Source organism: Agelaius phoeniceus, chromosome Z, assembly GCF_051311805.1.
Source record: "Agelaius phoeniceus isolate bAgePho1 chromosome Z, bAgePho1.hap1, whole genome shotgun sequence".
NCBI lineage: Eukaryota > Metazoa > Chordata > Aves > Passeriformes > Icteridae > Agelaius > Agelaius phoeniceus.
The window spans coordinates 85455714-85478396 of record NC_135303.1 but is presented as its reverse complement, the minus strand read 5'-3'; the positions used below and the strand labels follow the sequence as shown (position 1 = coordinate 85478396).

General features: G+C 52.0%; 1 protein-coding gene across 6 annotated transcripts in view; it reads left to right on the top strand.

Annotated features, from left to right (window-relative positions):
- The first annotated feature begins 11659 nt into the window (after positions 1 to 11659).
- CNTFR (ciliary neurotrophic factor receptor) overlaps positions 11660 to 22683 on the top strand; it is a 202167-nt gene continuing 191143 nt past the window's right edge. For 2 of the 6 annotated variants that reach the window (XM_054652411.2, XM_077171556.1), the window contains exons 1-2: positions 11660 to 11856; positions 14039 to 14210. The gene's annotated coding sequence lies outside the window, so the exon portion shown is untranslated. Of the gene's footprint in view, positions 11857 to 14038; positions 14211 to 14695; positions 14820 to 22683 lie in introns of those variants that run through there. The other 4 variants (XM_054652410.2, XM_077171558.1, XM_077171559.1 and 1 more) reach the window with 4 other exon arrangements.

Below are 22683 nucleotides of genomic sequence, written 5' to 3'. Positions count from 1 at the left end.
TCAGGAAATCAGGAAACCATCCTATTCCTGCATGCTGAGAGCCCGTTTGGGGATCACAGCCTCGGGGCTGCTTCTTGGGGGTGAAGAGGGATTTGTGCCGGGCATTGCAGACAGAAACAGGCATGTCTGCCCTCATGGTGGGAGAACAGGAACTGGCAGCTGCAAATACCAGCAATGCTTGTTCCCAAGGGGGAATCATATTCAAAAGCCCTAGTCTTGAAAAGCCTGACAGTCTCATTTTCATACTTTTGGTCACTACAGAAGAAAAATGAAAGTTTTCCCAGCCTGAAGCATTCTGCTTAACTTCCTGAACTTGTTCCAAGTGATTGGAACTGTGTAAGCATCTCCTTGGAGATGGACATTGCTTTTGAGGGTGTTGCCCTCCAGGAGCCCAGTGCCTGTTTTTCTCACTGGGTCCTTCTCCTGGCTGTGGAGCTGCACCTTCCAGAGTCTTCCTTGATAACTGGGATGCCCCTCTGGAGCAGTCTGTGCTGCATGGTGAAGAACAAGACATTTTAGGGGGAAACTGCCACAGGAGGGAATGATTCACGGGCTCTAGGGAATGCAATTCTCTGTTCGAACACGCTGGTAGATTTACAATTCCTCATCCCTTTTGCACAGCAAGGAAACTTGCATGACAATAGCTTACCAACCTTGAGATGCAAATATCTGGCATTTCTGGAGATAGCAGAGGGCAGAGTTTTGTGCTGGGACTTGGTAGCAGCAGCGGTGTGTGACTGGCAGAAACTGATTTGAATAATTGGGTGTCACGTCTCTATTTTTCTTTCAGTTTAACTACATGTGCAATTAATTAAAATAATAACCTAAACGGTCTCCTGCTGGGGTTGTGTTTGCTGCTTCACTTCAGTCTGCCATCAACGCTGCTGAAAGAGTTTTATCGAGAGTTGCTTCTTGCTGAGAGGAGCTGGAGCAGAGAAAGGCTTTCCCAGCAGAGAAACCTCTAATGCTTGTGGCATCTGTGCTCTCCCCACCCATGTCATCTGGGTGGTGGCTAGACAACACATAGGGATTTAATGTATCACTTCCCACATCCTCTGCCTGACCTGTGCTTTGCCTGGCACGGAGAACTGCCTCATCCATGTCGTGGGAAATGTGGTTCCTATCCTGCATCCAAGGCAGCATCCTGGTGATGCTGCAGAAGGGCTTGTGGGTGCTCCTGTGAAATCAGGACCTTCCCCACGTGTAGACACAGAATAGCCCTGAGTGCCTGTGACAGAGACAGGGTACAGAACACAAGACTTGTGCTGCTGGAAGGTCCCCCAGGACCACTCCATAGAGCATCCACATGTCCAAGACTCCAGGCACCGAAGTCTCCTGAAAGTGCCAGCGCCTTCTCCTCTAATTAACTCTAATTTCTAGCAGCTCGTCACAGGTACGGCTGCCTCCAGATCCTGTCTGATAATTTTGCTGTCTGTTTCCATCCACATTCCCTGCCTCACCTCTGCTCTGCAAGCCCAAGGCTGCCAGGTGCCCTCAGCAGCCTTTGCATGAAGAGAAAGCTCTGGTCCATGAGGAAACCATTACAGGCTCTTCATTCATTCATTCATTCATTCATTCATTCATTCATTCATTCATTCATTCATTCACAATGATCCCTAAGTGAAGACCAAGATTTTGGTGCACACAACATCCCTTGCAGGATCAAGGTGCATCTTGTGCCCGTTGTTTCCATGCTGCAGTTCTCTATGGAAGAAACGAAATTACTTGGGGAGCTGTGCTCCTGCTTCTCACACTCCTAAACACCCCTTATCTGTGAGTACATGCAGTTACAGTGGCAGCAGGAGCATACTTTAAAAAAATCAAGATGCTTACAAGTCTTTCCCTGTTACTGTATTCATTGCTGGTACAAGAAATATTGTTCCCCTGCAGCTGAGTGCATTCACATCTCATCTTGCTCCTTTTCCCAGTTCTTTTTCTTGCCTGGCTGGTTCTTTGTCAGCAGCCAACACTAATCTATCCCTGGCAGTTCCTTCCCTGCTTTTAGTTTTAAGGATGCTTGAGATAGAAGGTATTGACCATGGTTGTGACCGTGGTGCCAAGCAGCCCCTCACCCCACAAGTCCTGCCTGCTCCTGGCAACAGAAGACAATGGTAGAGATTAAAGCACCCGGCTGGCAGAAGAAAGATTATAAGCTTGTCCAGAAGAAATTGAATTGGAATTTAGCTGAATGGGAAAGCAATCAAAATTCAAAAGGTTTTGTTGGGTTTGTTGTTTTGTTGGGTTTTTTGGTCTTTTTTTTTTTTTTTTTTTTTTTTTGCTTAAACCAACTGACTGAAGTAGAGCTCCCAAGACTTTGAACTGCATTCATAAACTTTAAGGACAGTGAGGACCATTTTGATCCTTTGGTCTGACTTCTTCCTTGGTGTGAACCTGATCACTCCTTCACTCCTGCCAGCCTGAGCACTCCTGCGTCAAGCACAGGATTTTTGTGCCTCTTCTAGAAAAACAATCTGTATTGATAGAGAGATCAAGAGAATGGCGAGCATCTCACACTCTTCAGTAGTCCATAAGTGCAGATTAAGCTGATTTATCAATTCTTTGAATAAAAGGATGTCTCATGCCTATCCCAGAGATGGTGAGGACCTGCTTCTGTGCCCACTTCTGTACACAGGATTTGCAGAGCATGAAGGATATACCAGGAGGAAAAGCCAAAACACTGAGCCAGAAGAGAAGGGGAAGGAATCTAAAAGCATTGCTTTACAAAATGTCACCACTTTCCTCTGAGCCCATTGTCTGAAAATAAGAGATGGTGTGCTTTTGTTTCCGTCCCCACTTCAATTAGCACAGTAGGGACAGCCATTAGTACCCAGCACGCCTCATCCAGAACCCTGACCTCCACAGAGAGGTCTCTAAGTACAGTTGTGATCTACAGCGGGGTCACTGCAGTTATTTATCACTGGTTACAGCAGAGAGTGATGCGATAGGAGCTGTTACACCCTATGTACCAGCATTACAGCACTTTCCTAGCACAGGCTTGAAATGGCTGCTGGAGGGGAACATTTTCCTCTGGCCTGACAGTCCAGATGCTTGGGAGGTGCTGAGAGGCAGAAAAGGGTGAAGTCCCAAAAAGGGGTTTGCTCCCTGGCCAGCTCAGAGGAGCCTGTGGGAAGAATCTAGCCCATGAGAGGCAAATATGGGGCACTGCTGGCCTGGGCACAGCCAGACCAGAGTGGGACCACTGATGGGAACACTGATGGGAACAAGCTGGGATCCAGCACACCGAGATCTGGGCTGTCCCAGCCCCACAGGGTAATTTGGTTGTTGCTCTGTTCACTGATCTGTTCCTAGCCTCTGCCGGCCATATCTGATGGGCTGCACAGGCTTGGGGGAGCACTCACCTCACCAGCTGGCTGGGATGTCTGCCACCCCCCTCTTCTGTCCTGCCCTTAACACATCCCTGCTTCACTAGCCAGTGCAGGCCTCAGGTGTGAGCCTCACACTCCTAAACCCAAACACACCCTCCCAGAAGCGAAACTGCTGCTCAAAACATCTCACAGAGCAAGCGCCACCTGAAGGCACGGAAACTGCTCCTTCTCAGCCCTTCTCGTCCTCCATATCACTGCTCCTTTGCCAGGGGTGTCTGAGGAGCCCAGGACCCACCGCTTGATAATTTGAAGACACAGGAGGATGGGCCCGTGGTTCCCCACTCTGCTGTAGGAACAGGAAAAAGCCAGAGAAAGATGTAGGGACAGCACAGGGGCACAGTGAGAGCATCTCAGGGATATTTTCATTTATACCATGCTGTAATGTCCAGCACCACTCTTCCCCTTCTGTCCAGACATCAAGTTTAGCAAGGGTGCCTGTCATGTTATTTATCAGAGAACAGCTATCTCAGTTACACACCCCCCACTCGGGGTATCACTTATATCAAAGTACGGCAAAATGTGAGACCGCTGTGTTACCTCTTTCCCCGGCGCTCAGCCCAGCCCCAGGCAGGCTGCGGGAAGCATGCTAGGCTGAGCAGTGCCCTGTCGAAACGTGTGCCCACCCTGGAGAGCCCCGCAGCCGCTCGGGGAGCGCCGAGCATCCTCCCGCGGTCCCCGAGCGGGCCCTGCCGGGAGATGGCACTGCAGGCACGGAGAACCATCGGCCGCGCTCCGCCGCCCGCAGCAGCCGCCCGAGCCAGCACACTCCTTTTATTTGGTCTTTCCTATCCTTCCCCAGAGACCCCTCTGGAAAAATATTCCTCTCGTCCCCTGTGATCGCTGCCTCCTCGCCGATTTTCAGTGTTTCTTTCACCCCGCTGCTGAGGAAGGAGGCGGCGGGTGCACAAGGGATGGTCGGGAGTAGCTGCCATATCCCCTGTCAGCATCCGGGCAAAGAGGGATGGAGGCAGAAAAAGTCTGTGCCCTGTGCTTAAACGATGAAGACACCCCTTTCCAAACATGTGGTTTGCAGTCTCAGACTCTGCCTGGAACCCCCCAGAGCATGAATATTTCAACTGCAGCCTCCTCTGGATCCATAATCACCCAAAACTTCCCTAGGAGCTTTTTTTTTTCAGTTCAAATAAAGAAGCTGTGCAAGCATAATTAATTTCCCCGTCTCTAGGTGGGAAGCTTTGCTAAAGTGACTGTCAGGAAATCAAAATTTACAGCACCTGAAGTTTTGCTAACTCGCTGTTTCACATTGTGGTATCAGGGGAGATGCAGATTTTCTTGCTTCTCATGAGAGCTCGAATCTCCACCTGGACGAGACTGAGAAATTTCGGCAGCCTTTTGCAATGCTGGCCCAATTTCCTAAGGAAATTTCATGGGCTTTTCCTCACCCTGCCAGATTTTTCAACACCTTTCAGGAAGTCACAGCTGAGCAGTTTTGGTCAGGATAGTTTTGCGTTTCAGGGAGAATATTTGGACTGTTAGGTCTTCTTGGCAAACAGTTGTTGGATACTCCCAGGATGGGTGTTTGTGCTCTGCAGTGGTGCATTGTCCCAGGCAGCAAGGTATTCCCAAAATGGGATATAATGTGAAAACTCAGTGAGAAGACACCCATCAATTCTCTTGTGAAAACACATCTGTTTGGGCTTAGATAAAAAGCTCCAAACTGATGCTGTCTTAGGCTTGGGGTTTTTTTTACTGTTGGTTGGGTATGTGGCCTTGGTTTTTTGTTTTTTTTTTTTGTTCTTTTTGGCTTTTTTGGTTTTTGGTTTGATTTTGTTTGGTTTGGTTTTTTTGTTGGCTGGTTTTGTTTGTTGCTTTTTGGGGGCAGTTGGGGAGAGGAAGGGGTGGATGGGGTGAGAGGAGATATTTTTTAGTTGGAAATTCTCAAATCTGAAGTTTTGAGAACAGGAACATGGAGGTGCCCTACCTGCTCTGAGAAGATGATAAAAAGCAATTATGCATTTTGATGCCCTATTCTGGCATTTTTACAGAGAAATGGTTTGCTCAGTTTAAAGAAGGAGCCAGATAAATCTGAAAGAAGATCAGTGTTGAAGGGTCAGAAGTGGAACGTTTCAACATGGGGTAAACAGGCAGGTGGGCTGGACACCCTGTGATTGTGCCAGGTGTGTGAGCGAAAAGAAAACATTTGCCCCCTTTTGGGCTTGGCAGTGGTGAAGGTGAAGGCAGGGATGTCTGGAATGCAGCTAATGGAGAAGAAAGAAAAAGGAAGATGGCAGAGGGTGCAGGAGCAGAAAGAAGAGGGGGTATTTTTCCATTTTTATGGAAGGACTGTATGGTGCACAGCAGTGTCCATTCTGACTTTGTCAGTGGCCACAGGAGCCATCCATCTCATGGTATAGGTCTACCCCACACAGAGGCACCAAGGAGCTGTAGGGTGAGGATGGGGCTTAGCCCAAGAGGGCTCCACTTGCTTCATTGAGCTTCTGGACTTGTAGAAATTTATCCTCGAAGTAAGGAAGATAAACCAGCAAATCATTATTAAAAATGGATCTTTGAAAGGTTCATATTCATTGAGAGCCAAAAAGTGGAGGGCACAGGAATGGTGGTGGTGGTGGCATCTCTTCACAGGCATCATATTTGGGATGGTGACTTCCCATCGTAGCTGTCTCCTCCAAAGGCAGCTCATGGGATCTGCTGTTAGAGATGGAGCTCTCTCTTCTCTTCATCCCCTGCTCCACACACCCGGCACTGATGTTTCCCAGGTGTTTCTGACTTGCAGGGTTTGAAACTGAGTCACCTTTGATTTCTCCTGACATTTCCCAGAATTTTTTTAACTGCAATATTGTATTTATCCCAAATGTGGATTTCTGGGGAAATCGTGCTTTTCAGCTAAAGGAAATAAAGAAAAAAAGTGAAATAAAATTAATCTCTCCCCATCAAAAACCCCCAAAAAACCAAAAGTAAAGCCAATCAAAAAAAGCCCCACCAAAAACCCCCAACCCTTTTAGAAGTCATGGGGGCAGGGGTTTTCAAATTCCTCACCAAAAGACATTCAAAAAGCAGCTCTTTCACTTTTTTTCTTTCAAACCCAACCTTTTCATGCTAAAAACATCAAACCGCTCTAATCCCTGGCTTCTGCTTTCTTATGTGAAGAAGATGATTTGTGATAGAAGCCAGTCCCGCAACCAGAGCAAGGAGCCACGCTGCAGCAGATGCTGGCTTGCCTCGAGGTGTTAATCCAGAGGCGGATCCTGGGGATGAACCCGCCCTGCTGGCACCGGCCACAGCTCGGGAAGGGCTCACACGTGGCTGGAGAATGGTGGGGTTTTGTGGCAGGGGCTCTCAATCCAGGCAAAAGCCACAACCATCAGGACATCCTTGCCCTCTCCAGGGCTGCAAGAGCGTTTCTGCCATGCAGAGCCTGGGGCAGTTGGGTGCAGTTCTGCTACAGAAGGGGCCGGAGGCAGAAGGCTCCAGAGAGCAGCACTAACCTGGGTGTGCCCGATGCCATCCACGTTCCCTCTGGACACCTCCAGGGCCCCCGACCCTGGCAGTGGTGAGCCCCTGTAAGATGTCCTGATCCATGGGGAAAAAACAACCGACCTGGCAAACACACAGGATTATGATGCTGATTTCCCCATTCCAGGAGCATTGCAACACTAATCCTGTAATTCAGTGCAAAGTGGTGCAAAACATGATGATCGCTTTAATGTCTCGGCTCTTGCCTGAGATTTCATGGGGTTGCTCTTCTGGCACCACAGGAAAGAAAGTGCTGGAGGAAACCTTTTCCAGACCCTTATCCTCTTGTTCCTCACTCAGAAAGACATGTGCAAAAATGTATTATAAATATGGCTTTCATTCCACGCTGAGCCCCTTCCGAGTGAGGAGCTGGCAGCCAGGGGTCATGTGGTGAGTGGGTGATGGGACAGGCGTTATTTATAACAGGTGTCAGGCGATACTTTGTCATCGATATCTTACCCGGCAGTGGCAGCAGCAGCAGCAGCAGCAGCAGTGAGGGGTCTCTCCATATTCCAATCTCTGTTTTCCAGGAGTGGGTTTGGTAGCAGCATGCACCGAACCTGGCGTCCTTGTTGCACATGGAGATTTCACTCATTTATTTCAGCTGACTGGCAAGACCTGGTTCTCTCTGTACCACTTGCATCCCAAATCATGCTAATCACTCATCTCCGTGCCACTTGATGCCCATGACCAGGGCTACATCCAAGGACAGGATTTTCTCCTGCACAGACCTTTGTACATACACATGGCCAAATCGTACACTCTGTCCAGGCTCTGGAGGTCCCCGTGGCCTCTCCTTGCCCACACATTGTTGTATGCATGCAGATGCTCACCACCATCACCAGGACTCTTCCCAGGCAAATGGGTAATGGGCTGGAAAGCCACAGCCAGGTTCTGTGCTTATTATCTCCATCTTTGTCTTTCTAATGCACCTCCCACTATCTACACAGGAAGAAGTTTTGGCAAATGTAATAAAGACAAGGTGAAGTTTTACATAAAATATTCTCTCCTGCTATGAGTCCTGAGGAATTTTAATCAGTCCAGGAGTACCAGCAGAATTCCTTTGCCTGCAATCTTTTCATGATCTTGCTTTCCCTCTTGTTCCTCGTGGGGAGCATTTGCTGAGAAGATGATTAAATTGGGCTGGTAAAAAGCTTGTCGGCTCCATAGCTTCCATCTTTTCCTGCTTCTTTGCAAGAACATTTGTACTTTTTTCTGGCCTGCGGCATGCAAGGTCAGCTGCTTTCTTTGCAGTTTTCTTGTACGTTTCCTCACCATTGTTGAGGGGTTTTTCCCCCTCCAGAGAATCTCTTTTGTGCAAAGGCGAGAGACAAGGCTCCTAGCTCAGCCTGCTGTGTTGTTGTTCGCCTGAAGTCCAGCAGGAATTCAAGGAATGGTTCCCCACGTCTCCTATTCACCTTGCTCCTGCCAGTGGCAAGGGGTCGGGCAGGGGGCGGATATTTTGGGGAAGCTGTGAGCAAGGAGTGCAGACTCAGGGGCTGATGTGAGCTCAGGGATTTTGGAGGGCTGAAACTCATCTGCTGTTGCCTGCCAGTAGTTCAGTGTAGGAATTTGGGCATTTTCCTTTGAACAAATGATTCACCAGTAATCATTTAATCAGCTCTCCTGATGTTTGAATAATCTGTGAGTAATTTAGTCAGATGTTTGCCACAGAGTATCAAATAAATGCTTTGGAAAGACACTGGCTCAGACTCTCACCTCGTATATGCTCTGCTTTGGGGTAAACCAGGCCAGTGCTGTCCCCTGAGCTTTGGCCTCAGGTGTCCAAGAGAATTACAACTGGCCAGGACCAGCTTCAAACTGGCACTGGCCAGGTCAGGATGTGACCATGGCTCAGCTGTACTGTATTTTTGCCATGCAGCTGTGAAGCATCTGCTCTCCTGCTTGGGGTACCACTGCTGCTGGAGGCTGGGGGTGGTGTGCAATGCCCTGGAGTGGCATTTTTGGTGATAAGTGTCCTGGCTGGATGTCAGTGCACAGGCTTGTGAGGAGCCCCTTGCTCTCTCTGAGTGGCTCCCTCTGGGGTGCTGTGGATGGGGAAGGCAGCCCAGGGTGATGGACTGATGCTGGCTCATAAGCTAATGGAGAATCATTTCCCCAGGTTCAGCTCTCTGCCTGGACCTATTAAAGCTCCGGTATCTTTCCATTTCTGTCCCCACAAAACCACCTGCTCTCCTGACACACTTCCCAATGGCATCAGAGAGCTGCTGCTTCTCACAGAGCTTTGACTCCTTCTTTTTCAGCTCTGATCCTGGCTGACAGCAGGGAGGGGTGGAGAGGGAGAATGAGGGTTGGCATTTTTTTTCCTTTTCTTCCATTTTGTGACTACTTCAATCCAATCCCGACTTTCTGGGCAGGAGGGTCGCTCCCCAGCTTTGCTGCATCCTGTTGAAAAGCCTTGGAGACATCTGCTTTTGCCTTTAGTTTTCCCTCCTGGGTTTTTTTTTCTGTCTCTTTTTTTTTTCCCTAGGACCTGCTATCACAGATTCCCCCAGAGTCCCAACATGCTAGTTATTCTTCACGGATAAAACTACTAACAATAATAATTTATTGTGCACTTTCATCTGAGACAAAACATCATTATTTCCATCCAATTAATAATGTCTTTTAGCAGCATCAGTGAAAAACCAGAAAAAACCTGGCTCCCACCCAGCCCCCTTCCTCTGCCTGTGTGACATTGTCTCCACAACTGCAAAGAGAGGTGGTAGCTTTGATTTGATCAACACTTATCTAGTTAAAACAAAAGAGAATTACTTTTGTAGCCTTGCCCAAATATTAGGTTTTTGGGTTTTTCTTTAACAGGAAGATCAGGAAGAAAGCTCTGTTGTTTTGTTACTACTGTTGTTTTCTTCAGACCAGGAGAAGTCCTGGGATGCCAGGGAAAGTGGGAACCTGCCAATGGGAGTATTTCTCCCAAGTCTCTCTGCAGAGTTTTCTCGCATGTGTTGTTTCCTGAGTCACGGGGATTTGAGCTGGGAACACTCAGATATCTGGAAGCTGAGCGGCTCTTACTGCCGACCTGAATGTTGATGTCCAGGGAGCAGCACCCCTGCCACAGTCACTAGGCTGGGGATAAGGGCAGAGGATGTGCATAATGGGATTTGGGCCTCTGCAGGGCTCCCCAAAACCGCCTGTGGGCACTGCTCCCTGTGCCTTGCTGGCAGCTAGCCCCTGGCAGGGAGCAGGCTGTTTCTTCATGGGCATTTGTCTTTTCCAGGCTGGGAAAACAGAGGTATTTTTCTGCACACTGGCAGCCAAGTGGGGGATGTGGCTGGGGAAGGCTATTTCCCCCAGGCCTCCTGCTCCATGGCATCGTCCAGCCAGTGCCACCAGGGTGCCAGTCAGCCTCTCCCCAAATCCTCCCCACAAGGTGTTTGCCATTGCCTGGGCAGCTGGCAGGAGGCAAGGGTGGATGCCCCGCAAGGGTGCCTTCCCCTCGGCCTCCTGCCCACCCTGCCCTTCCTTGCCCTGAGGCCGCTTGGCTGTCCTTGCTCACCCTCCCCATTGGCTCCTGCTTGCTTGGCCTCACTGCTGCTTTAATTTTAGCAATTCCTTGGAAAGAGTCATTTTCCATAACTCAGCTCTCAGCGGAGCCCTCTGCCTGCCAGCTCTGCCTTCTCACACGTGTTGCTGGCGTGCCCCAGCAGCACACGCCTGCACCTGCCCGGCCAGGCCTGCCTGTCCCAGCCCTTTGCACACCAAATCCTCACACCCGGCTCCCGTCCCCGCTTGGCACATCTCAGCCTGGCACTCCCAATCCTCTTGTGCCGTGGCTGGGGTGGCCAACCTGGCCCAGCTGTATGGCCACCCCTGGGGCTTCCCCCTCATCAGGAGTAACTGAGCACAGCACAGGGGGACATCTGCCCTTTTTGCCCTGCAGACCCCACCCACACGTGTGACAGCTCTCTGTCCTTATCTGTGATGGGAAATGCGGTGTTCCCACATGCTGCAGGGGACCTCACAGGCTGGGGTTGTGATGGATGGGCAATGTGGGCATGTTCAGCACCCAGCAGCAGGTTTTATTGCAGTGGGGAAGGTGGGTGCAGGTGTGGCTGCAGCAGCTGTGCGAGAGGAGCACAGCCCAAACGTGTGGTGGGTGTTTGGTTGTGCAGTGTGTGTGAGAGGGGCGAGAGGCTTTCGTGACAGTGTGCATCTTCCTGTGGGCGCTGCTGCGCACTCCAGGAGGGTGTTGGTGTGAGGGAGCTCGGCACTCACGAGTGAGGCGTGTGCGAGGATGTGCACGGAGATGGAAGTGTGGCTCCTTCTCTTGGGTCTGCATCTCGTGGTGGAGGGAAGGGACAGTGCACGTGGAGGGTGCATTGTGCACGACCCCGTGTGTGTATGTGTGTGTGTGTGTGTGTGTATGTGTGCGTGTGTCTGTGTGCACAGGGCACGTGTGAGGTGACCACGACCCTGCTGCTTCCACTCTGGGGAGGTGGGGGGGCTTGCAGGGTGTGCTGCTGGTGATGTGTGTGTGTGTGTGTGTGTGTGTGCACAGAGCGGCGTCCCCACGGTGCTTCCACGAGTGTGCATTTGCACAGGGGTCGGTGGGGCGCGCCTGTGTGTGCGGTGCCTCCCTCCGGCTCAGCATCCGTGGGGAGGGAGGCGGCGGCGTGTCCGCAGGGGCGTGGACCAGTGTGTGGCTGCGGGGGGTGCGTGTGTGGGTGTGCTTGTGTTTGTGTTTGCGAGCGTGTGTGTGTGTGTGTGTGTGTGTGTGTGTGTGCTGTGTTTGCGGGCGGGTGCGCGCGGCGCGGCGGGGCCGGGAGCGCGTCCCCGGCGCTGTGCCGGGGGGTGCGGGCTGAGCTCATCGCTGGCTCCCCGGCGCTCCTTACCAGTGGCTTCTGCGGTCACATGGGTTATGTGCTGGAGTTTAAAAGAGCTTATAGCCCCCGAGCCGGTGCAGAAGCAGCCGGTGGTTGCATGGGGTAGCGCCGGGAGCGGCGGCAAGGAAGGCGCCGTGAGTAGCGGGCGGCCGGGGCCGGAGGGCGGCACGGGATGTACCCCCACCCGCGGGACGGGGGAGGCGGCCTGCGGGCACGGGGGTCAGCGGCGGCGAGCCGCGGGGCCCGCCGCCCAGGGAGGCGGAAAGGAAGGCGGGGGGCAACGCTTTCTTCCCCCGCATTCGCTCCCGGTCTTGTGCTCCCTCCCGCCCCGCAGCCGCGCACCTTTCCAGCGCCCGCGTGTGTCCGCGCCCCGACGTGGGCCGCGCGTCCGCCCCGCCGTGAGGAACCAATTTGGGCAGCTCAATACTTTCCTGCCCCGCCGTGCGCGTGTTCCTGGCGGGGAGGGATGGGGGGCGAGGGGCCGGAGCGTCCCCGCACCCTCCGAGACAGCGGGTCCGCATCGGGGCGCGGCGGTGGCACCCCCGTCCCCTGCCCGGCGGGACCCCCGTCCCCTGCCCGGCGGGACCCCCGTCCCCTGCCCGGCCGGGAGGGCATCGCGGCCGGCACCAGGTTGAGGGCTGGGAGGGATGAGTTCTCCCTGCGGCAGTGCACGGGGCTGGAGCGGCTGGGACTGCGGGGCGGCTCTTTGTAAACCGGAGCCCGTGGATTTCCTGGGCGGGAGAGCAGGCTTCTTCTCCGTCTCTCCAAAGGCGCAACCTGCCTTCTTCTCTGCTGTGGCAGAGCAGATTTTATTTTTTCTTTTTTATTTTTTAAATTTTTTTTTCCCCGAAGTGTGATTTTTATAAGAAAAGTGTCTGCATGGTGCTTCTGGGGAACTGCTCTCCCTGGGTTAGGCAGACAGTTCATCCCGAGCGTGAGTACAAGGGCTGCTTTCCAGAATTGCATAATACACACCGATCCCTATGCTGCTCAAAACTCCCTGACATTTCCACATCTTGGTGACTTCCCCCACTGCAATCCTGAAAACGAGTTGTGACTCCAGTCAGCTCGTGAGCCAATTTGTGGTGTCTTCACTGAGGACAGAACCAGGTCTGCATGTTCCAGCTTCCCTGGCTCCTCTGGCAGTTGTTTCCTTAACCACTAAACTTTTTTTTGGTCTAACGATCGGCACTTCTTTACTCTCTTACGTTCCCCACCCCAAGCTTACGGACACATGTGCAGGGTCTGTTCAGAGGACAGGTTACAGAAAGGGGATTGCCTGCAAAGCTGTTCAATTTCTTTTCCCCATCCCTTTGTGTTTTTAATTTGTGGGATGGTTGAGGAGGTCCTTTCCTCGGATTGCTTTTTGCTCGGGAACTTGCTGGCATCTCCTCGGATTTAGCGAATTTCACTGTCTGTGCCCACTCTCAGCACACCACGTTGTGTACCTGTGTGAGGGACAGGACCTGCACATGCTGCTGCCAGTCCCACTGGCCGTGTGTTCAGGCAGTGAGGCACTGACATTGGCTGCTTTCTGCAAAATGTGCAAATATTTGGGAGCAGCCGATCTGGCTCCCGGATCCCTGCCTTGCCCCTCCGTGAGGAGTTAGAGCTTTGCTGTGATGTCTGGAGATGTGCAAGGGATGCTCGTGTCCGGCCAGGCAGCATGCTGAGACCAGGTCCTGGGACCAGAACTCTCTGGGGCTCACTGCACCAGGAGGACTTTCCCAAGACAGGCTGAGCTTTAGAAATGAGAGCCTCGTGCCTGGCAGTCTTCCTTGCGACAGCTCCTCAGGATAAGTTTATCGGAGCCTCTTGTCAGAGCAAGCCAAGCCATGATCTAATGATTGTACATTATCTTTGGTCTGATTTACCCCAAGAGAGGATCCCATTGTGCCAGGACTTTGTATCCCTTTTCCCCCGAAAAGTGCTCAGCAGCTTCTGGACTTGGGAAAAGCCCTGATACCTCTCAGAGCCACAAAGCTTGTGATGCACACACACATTCAAATAACTGTGCAGCCAAGGCTTAGCTTTTGGAGACGTGACTGACTCTCTGAAGCTGGCAGCAGGAGTTTTGTGGGTGCAAGCCCCAGCTCCTGGCCACTCTCATTTAATTCCCTGCAAGCTGGAGACACGCATCCTGCTCCAGCTCGGTCTGGGGCTGGGTGTGCGCCTGGGGAGCCTGTCTCTCAGCTCTGTCGTTTATTATTGCTGCCGCTGCCATTATGCCTGACAAATGAGAGTTGCTGAGTAATGTGCTGTTTGTGTGTAAATATCTGAGTGCTCGCAGCTGAGCTCACTCCTGCCACTTTGCAGGAAGCCATCTCAGCACCTTTCCCCTGTGAAGACCTGGGAGTGCAAATCGTCCTTCTGCGGGGACCTCCCCACCGCCACCGCCAGCTCTAGCCTCCGCTCGCCACTGCTTCCCTGCAAGCGTGAAGCCTCCATCCTCTCCGGCTATCGTGGCAGCCCTTCTGCTTTCCTGAGTGTGAGTCAGGGGTGGGAAAGGGCTGTGTTTGTGTGTGTGTGTGTGCGTGTGCTCAGTTGCTCCCGAGGGTCCCTGTCCGAGGCAGAGTGAGTTTTGGGGACTTCGAGTGTTTTGATGGAGACAGTCATGCATAACTAGGAAAGGAGTTTTTGCGTTGGTTTGGGGTTTTTTTCCCTGCCTACTCAGCCCTGAGTTCCCCCTCATTTCATCCCAGCACTGATGAAGATGCTAAATTGCTCCTTCCCATATTGTTTTCATCCCATTTGCAGATTAGCATCCAACTGCTTCTTGCAGTCAGTACTTGCTCAGCCCAGCTAGGCTGATCGCAGCTTTTTTAATCTCCCCTTGTAAATCAATCCCTTCTGCCTCCTGATAATTTTTGTCGCTCATTTTTCTGAAATCCCTCCAATTTGTCCATTTTGTATCGGTGACGTATGCCTGGCCCTAAACATGATGTATACCAGGCATGGCAGCGTGAGGGAAGGACACCTCCTCCCCTCCCACCCCGCTGGGGCTTGTGATGCTTTGTCAGCACTGAACTGAGTTACTTCCCCATTATTCTAAGCTATAGTCCCTGCTCGGTGTTGCAGAAGAAAGCAGCATACTCAGGTCAGTGCCCTGGGGAGAATTCCTCCAAATTTTGGTGATGGGTTACTGAGGTTTGGTTGCATGCTGGTAGCAGATGCTGGAAGGGGCCAGTGGTCTAGGTGTATTCCTGGGGTGCCTCTTCCCACAAGAACTAATAGCTGAACAGGAGGGATAAGGAAAATAAGAGAGGGCAAGCTGGGCAGATGGGGAAACTGAGGCACGTGCACGCACATTTCCTGTGCATCTTTCCAGCTCTTATTTAGGTGCTCTGTATGTGGGGTGTGGTTGCACTTGTTAGTGTTGCAGCTGGCATGGGCATTTTTCGAGGAGATGCTGGATCTTTGGTCAGAGCAGGCTGGCACACAGGGATGCTGGGCTCGGGGCTGATTTTGTTCATTGCTTCTCGTGCTCGTAGCCAGAGCCTGATGCCACAGGTGCTCTCATGGGGAAGAAACAGGGTAACAAAGTGCCTTGCATTCGCGCACTTTGAAGTTTTATCATGCCAAACCCTGAGCTCCTAGGACTGAGCATTCCCATTCCCTGGAAGGGCCGTGCCCTTCCAGGATCTGTCTATTTTTAGGAGGAGTTGTATTCTGGACAGTGTCCACTGCAGATGCTCTCTGCCTCCTCCTCTTGGCCCTCCTCCAGGGACACCCTTTGGGCTCTCTGCTGGACGGGCCGATCTTGCCGGGGCTCCTCCGGGGCAGAGCAGAGCCGAGCAGAGGTGGCACCGTGCTGGGCATGGGGACGCCTGCTGGGCAGTGGTACCCCGGGGTGCTGGGGAGGGACAGCGAGCTCACGCTGTCCCTTGCATGAACTGCTGTGAATGTCATTTCGCCGTGCTCTCGAGCCAGCAGGACACGGTGGCTTCTGCACGGTGTGGCCAAGCAGGGGTGCTGCTGCCTGGGCCAGGTGGTACCCGGCGCTCGGCGGTGCCCGGCGCCGGCCCGTTCGCCAGGATGACACTAGGGGGCACGAGATCTGCTGGAATTCCTTTGTTGGGGATGGGAAAGGAGGCTGCAAAGCTGCTCTTGACCCTTCATGCCCCGTGCATCATTCCCCCGCACGTTTTGTAGGAATTAGGAGTGTTAAACCCCACGAGCTGTCCCGGTAACTCCTCCTGCCGCCAGGGCAGGACGCGGCTCTCCGGAGGCTGCTCCGCTGGCTCTGCCCGTCACTGGCCGTGGAAGCAGCAGGATAGGGATGGAAGCGGTCAGCCGGAAACATCTCCGAAGCAAGGAGGTGGTGGATGCAGCCGGAGTGCCAGGGAATCTCCGGGGAATCTGGGAAATCCAGGAAAACACCTTAGCATGGCTTTAATGCCTCTCTAGAGGCGTTGTCCAGAGCAGGGATTAAGTTAGATTCAGGGCTGGCTTTCAAGATGCAGCGTGTTATGGTTTCATTTTCTGCTGGTTGTTAAATTCATGCATGATGTCTCCTCAGGGTCATGTTTTCCCAAAGCAGCAGAAACTTTAGAGAGTCTGATTTAATGAATGGTTCTGATCGATTTGAAACATGGAGAGTGTGTGTGTGTATGTGTGTGTGTGTATTATATGTGTGTCCATCTACATATCTGGGTGGGGTGCAAAGAATATGTTTTTGAAGGTATGTTTATGCATTTCTGCATACATCCAGCTGTAATATTGTCCTGAGTCCTTAAAATCTATTATTCCAGCTGTGAATGCGTGTATATATATTAAAGCACTGTATACTGGAGTCTTTCTCTCTTGTTATAACAAACCTCACAGAAAGCAAATAAAGAGACATTGTTCTCATAGCAAGCTTTTAAGGGCTCAATATTTATCTTCTATGAATTTTGATAGTTTTTGTTCAGCATGTTTGCAGTTATGATGGTGGTGGGGGGTTTGCCTATCTACTTCAGATTTTGTGCTGTTGGGAAACTGAAAACATTTGGATCGTTTCAGCTTATTCATTAGGTAATGAAAACAGAAGTCAAGCTTCTGGATTGAAATGTTGGCACTTGATATCATTCTGGCATATTAATTTCTCAATGGTTAGGGTTTTTTCTAATGCCTTCCGTTGCCAGATACCAGGCTCCTTTGCTGGAGCCGTGCTGCTCTCGCGAGCCCCCGGGGCAATATTTTTAGTAGGACACTGATGCATCGCAAACACTCCTGTACTCCGAGAAAAAGCTTTGCTGGCTGTTGTTGGAAGTAGCGCCAGGATGGGTAGAAAGGAGAGATCAGAGGAGGACGGTGCTGCCGCTGCGTCAGAGCGTTTGCTTTGTGCCTGAGACGGAGGTTTTGTGTCGGGTCGTGCAGGTGCTCTGCCTGTGCGGATGTGAGGGCAATTCCCCAGCTGGCTTCTGAGACAGGACTGAGGAGCAGGGGTTTGTTTATTTTGAAATGCCTTGTGAATTGGAAGGAGGTCCGGGGAGAAGTGCCGAGTCAACTTTCAAGTCAATTAGGGATGTGTCTGGAGGTGTGAAGTGGTTTGAAGGGGACAGGGTGATTTGTCTGAAAGTGTTACCTAATTAGAGGGTGTAGTCAGGGATCTAATTAGCCATGACACCCTAAAGATGTTATCAAAGCCCCCTTGAGGCATGGCTGATCCAGTGCCGTGGCTGTGAGCTGTCTGGTCAGTGTGGCCGTGCACGGCCGGAGCTGCCGCCCTCTGGCTCAGAGGCAGCCCAGATGCTTGAAGAGGCTCTTTTCCTTTTCAGGCGACTCGTGATACCCTCCGGGGCTGCTGCCAACGTTGAGTGATGTTCATAAAGTCACAGAATGAAAGGAAAGCCTGCAGCAGTAGGAAGAATTAATACTGGTGCCCACTATGTGCGAAATCTCCTCTCTTTTCCCTGAGGGGGATCACTTTCTGCTGCTCTCTGCCTGGGGGGAGGCTGGAGGAGGAGGGCTGTGAGGATTTGCATTAAGTGATGCTGCACTAACAGCTGATGGAGGGATCGTGACCCCTTTCTTAGCATTGCCTGACAGAGGGGACATGGGATCTACTGAAATCTGGCTTGCCCAGACCTGGTTGTATTTAAATACTATGCAACACACCCTGTGAGGGGGAACTGGTGCAGGAAGCAGTACAAGAAGTGCTGGGTAAGAGGGAAAGGCTCCTGGGAAGGTTTTTCTCTGATGTTGGAAGGAGCTTACAGCCTGCACCTCTGCTGGACCACACCTGGATGGTGGGTGTTGTTTCCCTTTTGAGAGCTGGGGCTGGAGGTTGCTCCCTCTGGGGCTGCTCTCACTGCCTGCTGTTCATCTATCAAAACCATTGTTCAGTCAGCTCTGTGAGGAGAGGAGAGTGGGAGTTGCCCATTCCCAGCAGTGGTGCCAAGAGCCAGTAGGAGCCACCTGAAGCGAGGCTGGTGGATGAGTGTGGAGAGCAGGGCCATTGCCATCTCAGCAGCAGAGAGCAAAAGAATGCTCTCCTCTCTCAGGGCTGAGGTCCCCGCGGCTGTCAGAGCCCTCTGAATTGCCAGGAGAAAGCAGTGGGTAGCTCAGACCTCCTTGGCAGGAAGGAGCTACTGTTACTCCTGTGCCAATGGGAAATGAAATGGATCCTGGGGCTAGGATGTTCCCGGTGTGCTTCATCAGTGCTGTGAGGAGCCTGGGTCTGCAAAGGGACTCTCTTTGCTTGTGTAGGTGGAATTGCAGCCCCCCAAATGCAAACACACAGCCAGGCACACTCCCGTGCTAACAGTTACCAAGGGATGCGCCTGCTTTTAATTATGTGGGTGTTAAGCCAGTGAATTCATTTTGTTCACAAAGTTGCAGCCTGGTATTTTCCTACTGCTCCTGGTCTCTGGTGGCATTCCCAGACTCTGGAGCACATGTGCCCATAACTTGGGGACTGGGTTTGGTAACTTGGAGGACGGTGCCACACAGGGCTGACCCAGGCAGCTCTTCCTGAGCTGTTGCCAGGCTGTGCCAGTGCTGCAGGGGCCACGCTGGATTTTAGGGTGCTGTGTTATAGGTGGTGGATGGGGAGCTGCTCCCTGTGCTGTGGTGTCACAAGCTGATCAGCACAGAGGGAGGGACCTGCACTGCTGCCCTCCTGCCTGGGGAAGCAGCCTGGGTTGGGCACCTCAGTGCCCGGCACGAGATTCGATTGTGAATTCAAACAGTATCGTGTATAATAAAACAACCTTATCTCTGCTTTTGCTCTAGGTACACCCTGCACCACAGTCCTTTTGTCTAGGGCCTAAAAATGCTGGTGATAATGAGGACACATCCTTTCTTGTGGTTAAAGTGTGGTTCTCAGATTCAAAGGGGAGGCAGCTTGTGCTAGACTTCACCACCAATGTGTGATTTACCCTCCTCTGTGCCACTGAACTGAGGGCTTGAAAAACAAATATGTTAAAAGGAAGTAAAGACAACAAAAGGCTGCTGGTGCTCTGAAATTTGATCAAAAAAACCTCTGTCCAGTCCTCTGGGCTTCTCACTTAACGATGAGCTCTACAAATAACAGTGTTACAGCAAAGTGCACCCACAGATAACTGTGGGTTTGGGGACGGGACTGCTTTGTTCTTGAGGAGCCAGGTTGAAGTTCATTTTGGGTATTGAAGTTCATTTTGGGTATTTTTACTCCCCCCAGAGCGAGGGGAAGTTACTGTCACTCCATGAATCCAAAGCCATTCAGAGCTGCCTGGGACCTCTCCGCTTTGCAATCCTTGTCTAGCCTGTTGCCTCTCCCCAGCATGCCAGACACACATATGGGTGGGAGGCTGCTGGATTTGGGAGCCCAGCTGGTGGGGGTGGGAGAAGTCCCACCAAGCTGCCGCCACTGTTTCTCCCGGCTGGGTTCAGAGCGGTTTCCTCTCGTCCCACGTCCCGGCCATGTGCGGGGCGGCCGGCTCCCCACACGTGTTGCACAGACACATTTCCGTGCTGCCTCTCGGTGCCTGCCCACCTATTTGCAGCTGGGGGAGCTGAAGCTGCTCTTTCTTGTGATTCGTAAAAAAAAGTCTCTCTCTGGATGGAGTTGTCTGTGCTTTTATTGACCTGGTTACGGGAACGACAGAGGCTTTTCCGTCTCCTGGACGCGTGATTTCTGCAAGGGCTCTGGAGCAGGGGCCGGCTCTTGCTGCTGGTGTGTTTCCAGTTCTCCTAACGTGATTAGTTTGACAGGCCCATTGGGTATGCTGGCGAGTCTAGTTTTTATTCTGTGCATGAAAGTAAGTGCTATGACAGGGCACAGAGCAGCAGCTAATGCTGACATCTGTGCAGGAGGGACAGATGTCAGTATTTTTGGACAGTATTTTTGGCTGTGCCTCAGACATGCTCTGCCACCTGGCAGAAACCCCTTGCCCTTTTGATGGGGCATTTCTGTAATGTCTCAACTTCCTGACCATTTTGGAGACTCTTCCCTTGTATCTGCAGTTGGAGTTGTTTTGCCAGAAGGTGCAGTTTGAGCTCAGTGAAACCTGAGTGCTGAGGACATTCCAGGCATGCACCTGACGACTCTCAGTGAAGGTGTCCATCCTTCAGAAGTCCAACAAGCTACCATCAGTCATTCTCATTGGCACATTTGCCTGTTGGGCTCCAGTTTTGTGCGTGTTGCCATCTTCCAGCAATGCTGAGGCACACCATGTTTTTGGGGCTTGTTGAGATGGGAGGAGGACTGGAATGGGGATCATCGATCATCCCTGCTCTGCAAGCTGCTTTTTGCTGTACAGACACATCTGCTCTCCCCCAGCCCTCTTTGATCTGGATCAGCAGTTCCAGCTTCACCCTGGCTTGTTCAACTGCAAAGCAAGGATGAAGAGAAACTTTCCCAGCAGCCATGGTGGGTCCTCGACTTCAGGGGCATGCAGCATTTGTGCTTCCTAGATCTGGTAAATCTACCTCTGGTCAGGCCAGAAATGGTGGTGTTTTTTTCCCAAGCAGGGCTGCCTTATGCACAGGGTAGAGCCATTTCTGCATAAATGGACCTGGTATCTCCCCAGCTCCTTCCAGAGGAAGGAAAGAGATGATGGCATGACTTACAAAAGAGACAATGGCAAAGGATTTGTGTTGATGATTTTGACTTTGCCTCTCCCAAGGAATTGATCTAGCCTGTGTTTGGGTGTAGGACCCAAACTGGAGGTTTAAGTGTCACTGCACATCTGCTTTTAGGCTTGGAGGGTTCCCCAAGGCTGTTTGCTGTGGTACATTATCAGGGTCAGCCTTTAACCTTGCCACCACTAGGGGTTGGAGGCAAGCATCATTGCCTTCAAAGAGGGGAAGCTGAAACCTGGAGTGGCTTTGGGATTTCCTTGAGGTCCCAGAGCAGAGCTGGTGGCAGAAAACCAGATTTCTTGAGTTGCTAACAGCTCCTGCCAGCTGTGGGACACATTAGTAAACACTTGAGTAGATCAAAGTAGGGCATCCGGCTCTTTGTGCAGCACTGTGCTTATCTGTCTATCTGTCTGTCTGTCTGTAGTGCTTCTGGCAGTCAAACCTAAGATGACATTTAAAGGCTTTACTTTTTTTCTCTCTTGCCGGTTTCAGATCAAATTTGCTGAGTTGTCAAGCTGAAGATTCTTTTCTCCTAAGTGCTGGCCCAGCAACAGCTCACTCTGCTGCATCCCTGCCTTGGAGGAGTCCAGCTGGGTTCCTCCTGTCTCCCATCACTGGCATTAACATTTGGGGGCTGGAGCAACAGCTTTGCTGGTGGACAGGAGAAAAGAAACAGATTTTAGCTTCCTCCTTCTCCCTGTTGATCAGGCCATTCTAGGCTCAGTTAGCAGCAGCTGTTCAAAAACAGCAGACAGAGCCAGGTTTGCACTGAAAAAGATGTTTTGGGGCGGAGAGGGCAGTGGTAGAGGCTTGCAGGCAAACTCTTCCTCCTCCCTAAGCCTGGCCCAGGTCTCAGAGGCAGGCACGTGTGCTGTGAGCTGGTGGGCTCTCAGCAGAGTCCCAGCAGGCTGGGTGTCTGTCTGGAGACAGCCAGGACGCGTGGCACCAATCAGCCTCTGACCCAGTGGGTTTCAGCAAGGAAGGCGAGGGCTGTCCTTGTGTGTGGTGAGGAAATTGCTCCCGTGTCCCTGGAGGCTGTCACTCCAACACTTTGCTGTGCTCTGCTGGTGGGGAGCGGCACCAGAGGATGCCTCTGTTGCTGCTGTCTGCCTTGGGGACAAGCACAGACGTGTCTCCAGCTGGAAGTCAGCTTGGGGAGTGGAGAAACCTCCCCAGAACATGCATTTGCAAGCTCTGGTGTGTGGCAGTCCCTCCCAGGCAGTCACAACCTCCTGCCACTGTGTGAGCAGGAAGGCTCAGTGCCTGTTTCCTGGCATCAGGAGAGGATGGAGCTTACCCCGCTCTGGAATAGGGAGCCAGGAGTGGCTGCAGGTGCTGGAGCTGGAGCTGGAGCCATCCCTTGATCCCAGCACCAGCAGCCAGCTCCAGCTTTAGTCCTTGGAGCATTTTTGAGGGTTTTGTGCAATGTGGTTTCAACTCCATCCCTTCCTCTTGTGCAAGGCTCCTCCCCGAGCAGGCACAGTGACAAGTTAATCCTGAGACAGCTGTAGTTCTCCGGATTTTGCCAATCTCTCACCTTCCCCTCTACATTCACCAGACCCTGCCCAGTGCCTGCTGGGAGCTGTCTAGCAGCATCTTTCAGCAAGGATGGCAGCTCAAGAGGGTCCCCCATAACTCAGTGGGGTGCTGCCAGTTTAACCCAGCCAGTGGCCCTCTGGCAACCCCCTCTGTGCCTGTGGGGGATACCAAGCAGCTGCTAGACAGCAGAGACACACACTGACCTGCACCTTGCCTTTTCAGGGCAGAGTCATGTCTATGTGGATGGAGCGAGGCTGTGTGACACAAGCACTTACAGCGTTGGCTTCAGTGACCAGAAAAGCCAGAGGTTGCTCTTGTTACCCAGACTAGGAGATGGAGGAATTTATTTATTGCTTTAACTCCTTTCCAGAAGTGGT